Raw genomic sequence first — 6,709 nt, 5'->3', positions numbered from 1 at the left:
AAAACAAACAAACAACAAAAAGCACCCAGTTCTGGTAACACAAAAAGAACAAATAAAACGTGAGAATAGTGTCCTCTGGTTCCTCAAATAGAAAAGAGACTGTACTATAGTGGAAGAAATCCTTGGTAAATTTTCTACAATTGGTAAATAAAGGCATTTCCTCCACTCTTTTCTTTCTTTCGATAATACTCAGCATAGATAGGAAGCATAAGTCTCAAGAGCTTTTCAGCAACTGGACAAGAAAACAATGAAGGACAGCAAGTTTAGAGACGTTTAACACCAATCATTTCAGAGGTAAAAATATATGTATCTGAAGAGTTATTTCTCTATAATGGTCTATTGGGTATGAAGATACAGGTCCAGCATGGCGCATCATCTGGAGATGTTAAGTTTAATGGAAGACGCAGGTTAGAGTTGGGAAGGCAAGTACACAGTTTCATATTTTCAACCCTTCTTCTTCTTCCTCTTCCTCTTTTATTCTTATTCTTCAAAGTTTGCATAGACCAGCAGCTTTGCTTTCACCTAGGGGGTTCATTCAAGATTCAGGATCTCTAATTCTTCCCCCAGATCCAGGTAACTAGAATCGGCATTTTTATATGACTCCTACACTATTTATACACATAAAATTAGAAGAGTACCCATTGAGTCTGTTATTCATATTTTCAGAGATACATGGGTCCCTTATGAAATAAAATGTTAGAGCATAAGTTTCAAAGGTAACGGAAGCATAAAGGAAATTTTTCGGTATGTACCAACAGTCTTATGCTGCCTCTCTGGATGGAGAAAAAGGTTGTGAGAACTGGCAGTATATGAGAAGCATTAATCTGATTTGCTAAAAAGGAAAATCTAAACTGTAATCACCTGTTTCCCAGATCCTAAGCCTCACTTTCAAGTGAACATTAAGATTATTCCTAGCCAAAGGTAAAGAAAGGATGAAAAGGCCAGAAAACAAATGCTATCCTAAAATCTTTGATCTATGAGAAATCCAGTGCTGTGCTTGAGGGTCAATGACCCAAGTGTACTTTGGGTCGTGCCATTTTCTAGCTATGTATTTCAGGTAAATTCTTAACTTTGCCACGCTTCAGTTTCCTTGACTGAAAAACAAGAGGCATTTTACTCTGCATCTCAATCTACAAGTCAATACTTGAAAAACACTTGGAACCAGTGTCTGACATCAAGGAAGCTGCATGTACCTGCTTTCAGCTAGCACCATTTGCCTTTGCCAGTCAGAATATACAGGTCTATGAATCCATCACTGTTCTGGAAACCAATTGTGGTTCTACTATCTCATCTACCTGGCCTTTCAATGACCTCAGCTACAATTTTCCCAGGCTTAGAGAATCTTAGCTTATTCAACAAAGCCAGGCTTTAAAAATGGCTGCCTAATATTCTTTAACTTCCCTGTCTAGCAGGTGAAGACCTTGTGTAGAATCACTATTGTTGCCTCATATTAGAACCTGTCTTGGTTCTTACTGCTACTTGAAGATTTGTTGTTAATGTTGTTGTTTTGTTGTTGTTAAGGAAAATTGCAGGAAAGAATTAAAATTGGCATATTCAGTAGGCCAGCAAAACAATTTCAAGCAAAAAAGTCTGAGATGGCCATTGATGGGATAACACACAGACAAAAAGCTTTCTAGTGGTATTCTTAAATGATTTCCCTCCTTTACTCCAACTTTGGATGATAAATATGGCCTTGATCCCAAAGATGAATTACCAAAAATAATGTCATAAAATTCCCATTATGTTTTGCATCCTTCAGAAATGTCAGCTGTTCATAATGTAAATCATCCTTGCCTCAATTTTCAAAGGAATGTAGCAATGACATTTACAACTTGAATTCTCAGTGAAGAATTCTTCAAAATAGCTGAAAAATATCCAACAGGTTATAACCTGATTTGCATTGAGACCACCTAAAAGAGGATGAAATTTTTGAACTTTAGTTTGGGGAGCTTGAAATAGTACAACAATGCTATAAACAGGTAAATATCATTTATTTTAGAGACACTTATATAACACCTCATTCCACTCTCATATGGTCTTACAAAAGGAGGTCAATTTATAGCCAAGAACAGGTGATTAGATTTCTCTACAAAGAAGTTCCTGCCAAAATCATTGGAAAAATCAGTGGAAAAGATCATAACATAACAAACTATTTGAGCAACAATGAAAGTAGGGATGGAAACAAGAATGTCTGTCATTTGTCTGTTTACTACAGAGAGAAGGTATACACACACACACACACACACACACACACAGAGAGAGAGAGAGAGAGAGAGAGAGAGAGAGATTCTTTTTTTTTTTAACTGTAACCAGCTTTATTAAAGATACTTTTCATAAACAATCATGGTGTTTCAGGCAGGACATGGGCAGACAATCAACGATACACAAGAACTTCCAAATTCCCTTCTTGTATAGACTACCGAAATCAGAAAGCCACTATAAAACCCAATGAAACCTTCATTCGATGCTTTGAAAACGGGGAGTAGCTTAGAGTGAGGGTTGACAGTTCACATTAAGGATGTTGTTTAACAACTTTTCACAAGCCGACCCTGACTTTCAGGAAATGAACATGGCAGAATTATCAATCTGAAGATCCACAGTTTTTTATAAAAGGAACCAGTGCTCTTCTGAGAACACTCAATGATGTCACTGTAAAGTCCATATCGTCCAATAGACTGGAAAACCAATTTTGGGGGCCAGGTTCCAACAGGTCTCTGGTCTTAAGGGAATTAAGTCTGTTGATGGTACAGGGGAAGAGCATATAAAAATGAATTTAGAGTTTCCCAGACTACAAGGCAATTTGTTGTGCCTTGTGGCCACCTATGTCAAGACCAGGACGTCTCTCCTGGAAGCCAACAGAAGCCTTTCAAAATTATCAAGGAAAGAGGTTTTCGTCCTCAATCCAGCTTGGGAGATATTTTGTTAGTGACACAGGATCCTTCCCCTCCAACAATGAAGTGTTCTGTGTGCTAACAATATAGCTTAAAAAAAAAGTAAAACAAAATTCTGCATTTTTATAAAACTTGATAAAAAATAGTATTTCAAACTGTACAGTCACCAGAAGTACACAGTTATCAAAAATGCACACATGTCACTTGGCGTCTCCGGCACCTTCCACTTTCTGTGCCTGGTCTGTTTTGGCATCTCCATTTTCTGCAGGATTATTCGCATCCTTGCCCGAGTCAGCTTTCCCCTTCTTCCCCTTGGGTACTTTCTCTCCCTTCTTTGCAGGGGCCTTTTTAGGTTTGGGCTCTGGCTTTGGAGGAGCAGGTTTAGCAGACAATCTTGCAGATCTTCTCTGTGGCTCGTCCTTCACCTTGGCTTTGTCTCCTTTAGCATCCCCTTCAGCCTTTCTTTTGGGCATGGCGGTGGCAGGGGACGTCTGCACTGAACGCGGGTATACAGCGGAGCACGGGTTTGGTCCGTCTGGGGGTCGTCCTCGCTACTTCTTCACACTGCTCCGAGAGAGAGATTCTAAACCTAAAAATTTCAAAATGTACTAGAAATTTACTTAAAATAATTAATACCATAAGAGACTCGAATTCTTTTGTGTGTGAGGGGAGGATATTTAGTGTTTATATTTTATGAATCCAAAGAAATGATATGTTAAAATAAGAAATTCCCATATTTAAATTATGTGCCTGGTATCACAGGCCCTGAGACCTTGAGTTTGTTATTGGCATTATGGATTTGAAATCCAGATGCTTTGTTTCTAAACTCTTTTCTTTTCAGAGCTAAGGATTGAACCTATGGCTTTGCACTTGTTAGGGAAATGCTCTACTACTAAGCTAAATCCTTAACCACTGATTCTGAATTCTTAATAAATGACTTTTTTTCTTGGATTACAATAAGCCTATTCCAGTATACATTTAATCTATAATACATATTACAAACTATTTTGGAATGATTTCAACCCTATAGTTATTATAGACGAGTGTGCAGGGAGGAATCATGCTACTGCAGCTGCTAACATACAGGTTCAAGTCATAAAATGAAACAAAAAATCAAAACAATTTCCTGGTTTCCCCAAACAAAGGGCATTTTGTCTTTTGCTTCTGGGTTGAGGCTGAAAGTAAAAATGGAGAAGGGAATAGAAACAGGAAACAAGGACCCTTAAGACTAACATTTTTTCTACTTGAAAATGTTGCTTTGAGCTACTAAAAGTCTTGGACATAAAATAAAATGGTTATATTCTTTTAATTGACATAGTATTGACTAAGCTTGTCCTACTTTTTGAGATTCAGATTCAATAAAGCCTTCCCAGGGAACTACAATCCTCTGAACATCAGCCACATAAAATGTCAACTGGGCCTTCCGATCTGCTGGGCTCATGCACAGAGGGCCATTTGCAAGAGGTCAGAGCACACATATTGGATCAGTGAATGCCCCAGGTAAAAGACATTCTAGGTCCTGTTTATCCTTTGTGAACTGTTTGCCTTGCATTATTTGCATGAGTGGTTATCTTTGTCATAAACCCTTTTGTTTGCATTCTAGAATCACTTTATCACCAACGACAAATAAGACAAAGCATTTTATGTGGGTAGGATATTATCTTAGGATATGGGGCTATAATGTGGAAGGAGACATAGATTCAGCATTCAAGAAGTGTATATTGTAGATGGGGAGAAAATCAATCAACGACCAAAAAATATAAATAGTAATATAAGTATGTAGAAGATGGGGCATAGTATCTCAATGGGACTCAAATATGCACAGGCATGACCAGCTGTCAAGGTGAGTGGGCCCACAGGAAACCTATTACCTAAGTGCTGGATAGCTATTTTTAAAAATGCCTCCCTAACAGAACTTGAAAATAAAAGCCAGTAATTATACATTCTTACCAGGAACAAAGTATAAAGAAAATCATGTTGAGTAAGACATAACAGCTACATTTTCAGTAACTCATCCCTCAGGAAATGTTGCTTGCATCCTAGGAAGAAAGAAAGCTGTAAGTAAATATTTAATTACAATATAATTCTACAGAATATTTGGGAAAGAGAATTCATGAGACCTTGCTAATATTAGAGCCTAGAAAATGGAGAGGGGGAATATGATGGCCTTGGTAGCCATGGCTATTAATCTCCAAATAGCAGCTATTATACAATTTCTGGACATATAAATTAGGTTACATTTCTTAGGGACCTTATATCTGGATAATCATGGTAGCTAGTCCTGAGATGGAGGCAGATGTACACAAGTGGTAAAATGTTTGAAGATCTATGATCCTCATGTGAATACCCACCAGAAGAGACACTGATGAACCAAATAGAAGGATAAACAAACTATCCACTTGGTACCAGCTATCCCTTGTCATTAAATACATCAGAACTGGCATCTTGGAATCAATGGCATAGCCATGATAGTATAGATGAAGGTATTGAATGAGCCTACCAAGAATATTTTACTGACAACTGTCAGCAACATTGGTCAAATGCAGTTTCTAATCTGGTACTACTTTTCCTTATGAAGACTGATGTCCCCTTTTATAGCTATTGAGTTGATTGAGTCCCTTCCATTCCTGAAAATCTACTAATTAATTCAGAAGCAAATTATTTTAGTATATGTTTATCTTTTCTACCTGCTGATCTTCAGCCATGTCGACTATGCAAGTGCTTATAAAGCATCTTATGCAAAGAGTTAGAACTGCATATAACAGCGCAACAAAGCAGGATGCTCCATTTCACAACAGACAAGGTAGGAAAGTGGGTCCATGATTAGGAGATCCACTGGATGGGTTATACTCTATACCATCCATGATACAATGAAACCATATAGTGAAATTGCCTGCTGAAGGAACATTTGAAGTGCCTGTTCAGAGACAAATCTCTGCAAGGATGGAGTACCAGTCCCTGGGGTTCAGTACATAGCACCAGAGACTTCTACACAGGGCTATATTCCCCTACTCACAACAAGAATATGAGTTTATGAACCAAGAAGTAGAAATGAGTTATTTCCATTATCCCACATGATGAACTAGAGGAATTTGTGTTCCTCAACCTTCAACTTTAGGGTCTACAGGATTAGGATGCCCCAAATGGGGAGATGCTTGTCGCTCAAGACTCATTTCAGAGGGTACAACAAACTACAGCTTCTACTTGAATATTAAATACAACAGTTGCCAACTTTTAGGATTTACTGATTCTGAACAGGAAGAAAATGTGTAACTATATTTTCACAGTGGAGCAGAAAGGAACACTAGAAACCAAGTGATTCACTTGGGTAGCTAACCTCCTCCTAGTACTCCTTTGCCCAAATGTGTTTGACTGGACACACATATCTACCTCAGTCTGAGATTGGAGCAATGACTGGGGCTTAGACTATTGTGGAATAACTTTTGGATTACATCACTGAATTATTCACTGATACCAGAAGAGGTGGTGGCTAGTAGTAAAGGGAATTTAGAAATGATGGTGGATGAGGAAGATGAAAAGAACCATTAGAAGGCCAGGATCAAACTGTGGTGAGAGGACTACAATTCATGTCATTACTATCTCCCTCCCTTCCTCTTTCTACTCCAAGTTTCCTTCAGAATAAAATATCATGGCACCCTGGTGTAATGGATTCTTGAGGAGTTTGTATGGAGACATGGAGATACATGTCAGTTGTAGCAAGTAGTCTCTTGATTACCCAGAGACATTTCTCTGCTACACATATCCCAGCCCCTACAACCACGGACACAGAGATTTCTACTCTTACTTGAAATCTTTAC

The 6,709-nt window shown here is 38.2% G+C and overlaps 1 pseudogene; it reads right to left on the bottom strand.

Annotated features, from left to right (window-relative positions):
- Positions 1–3,091: 3,091 nt before the first annotated feature.
- LOC114616727 lies at positions 3,092–3,364 on the bottom strand (annotated as a pseudogene).
- Between the last annotated feature and the right edge of the window lie 3,345 nt (positions 3,365–6,709).

This window comes from Grammomys surdaster, unplaced genomic scaffold, assembly GCF_004785775.1.
Source record: "Grammomys surdaster isolate TR1022 unplaced genomic scaffold, NIH_TR_1.0 131, whole genome shotgun sequence".
NCBI lineage: Eukaryota > Metazoa > Chordata > Mammalia > Rodentia > Muridae > Grammomys > Grammomys surdaster.
Note: the sequence above shows the minus strand (reverse complement) of the source record. Positions and strands in the feature narration are given on the sequence as shown.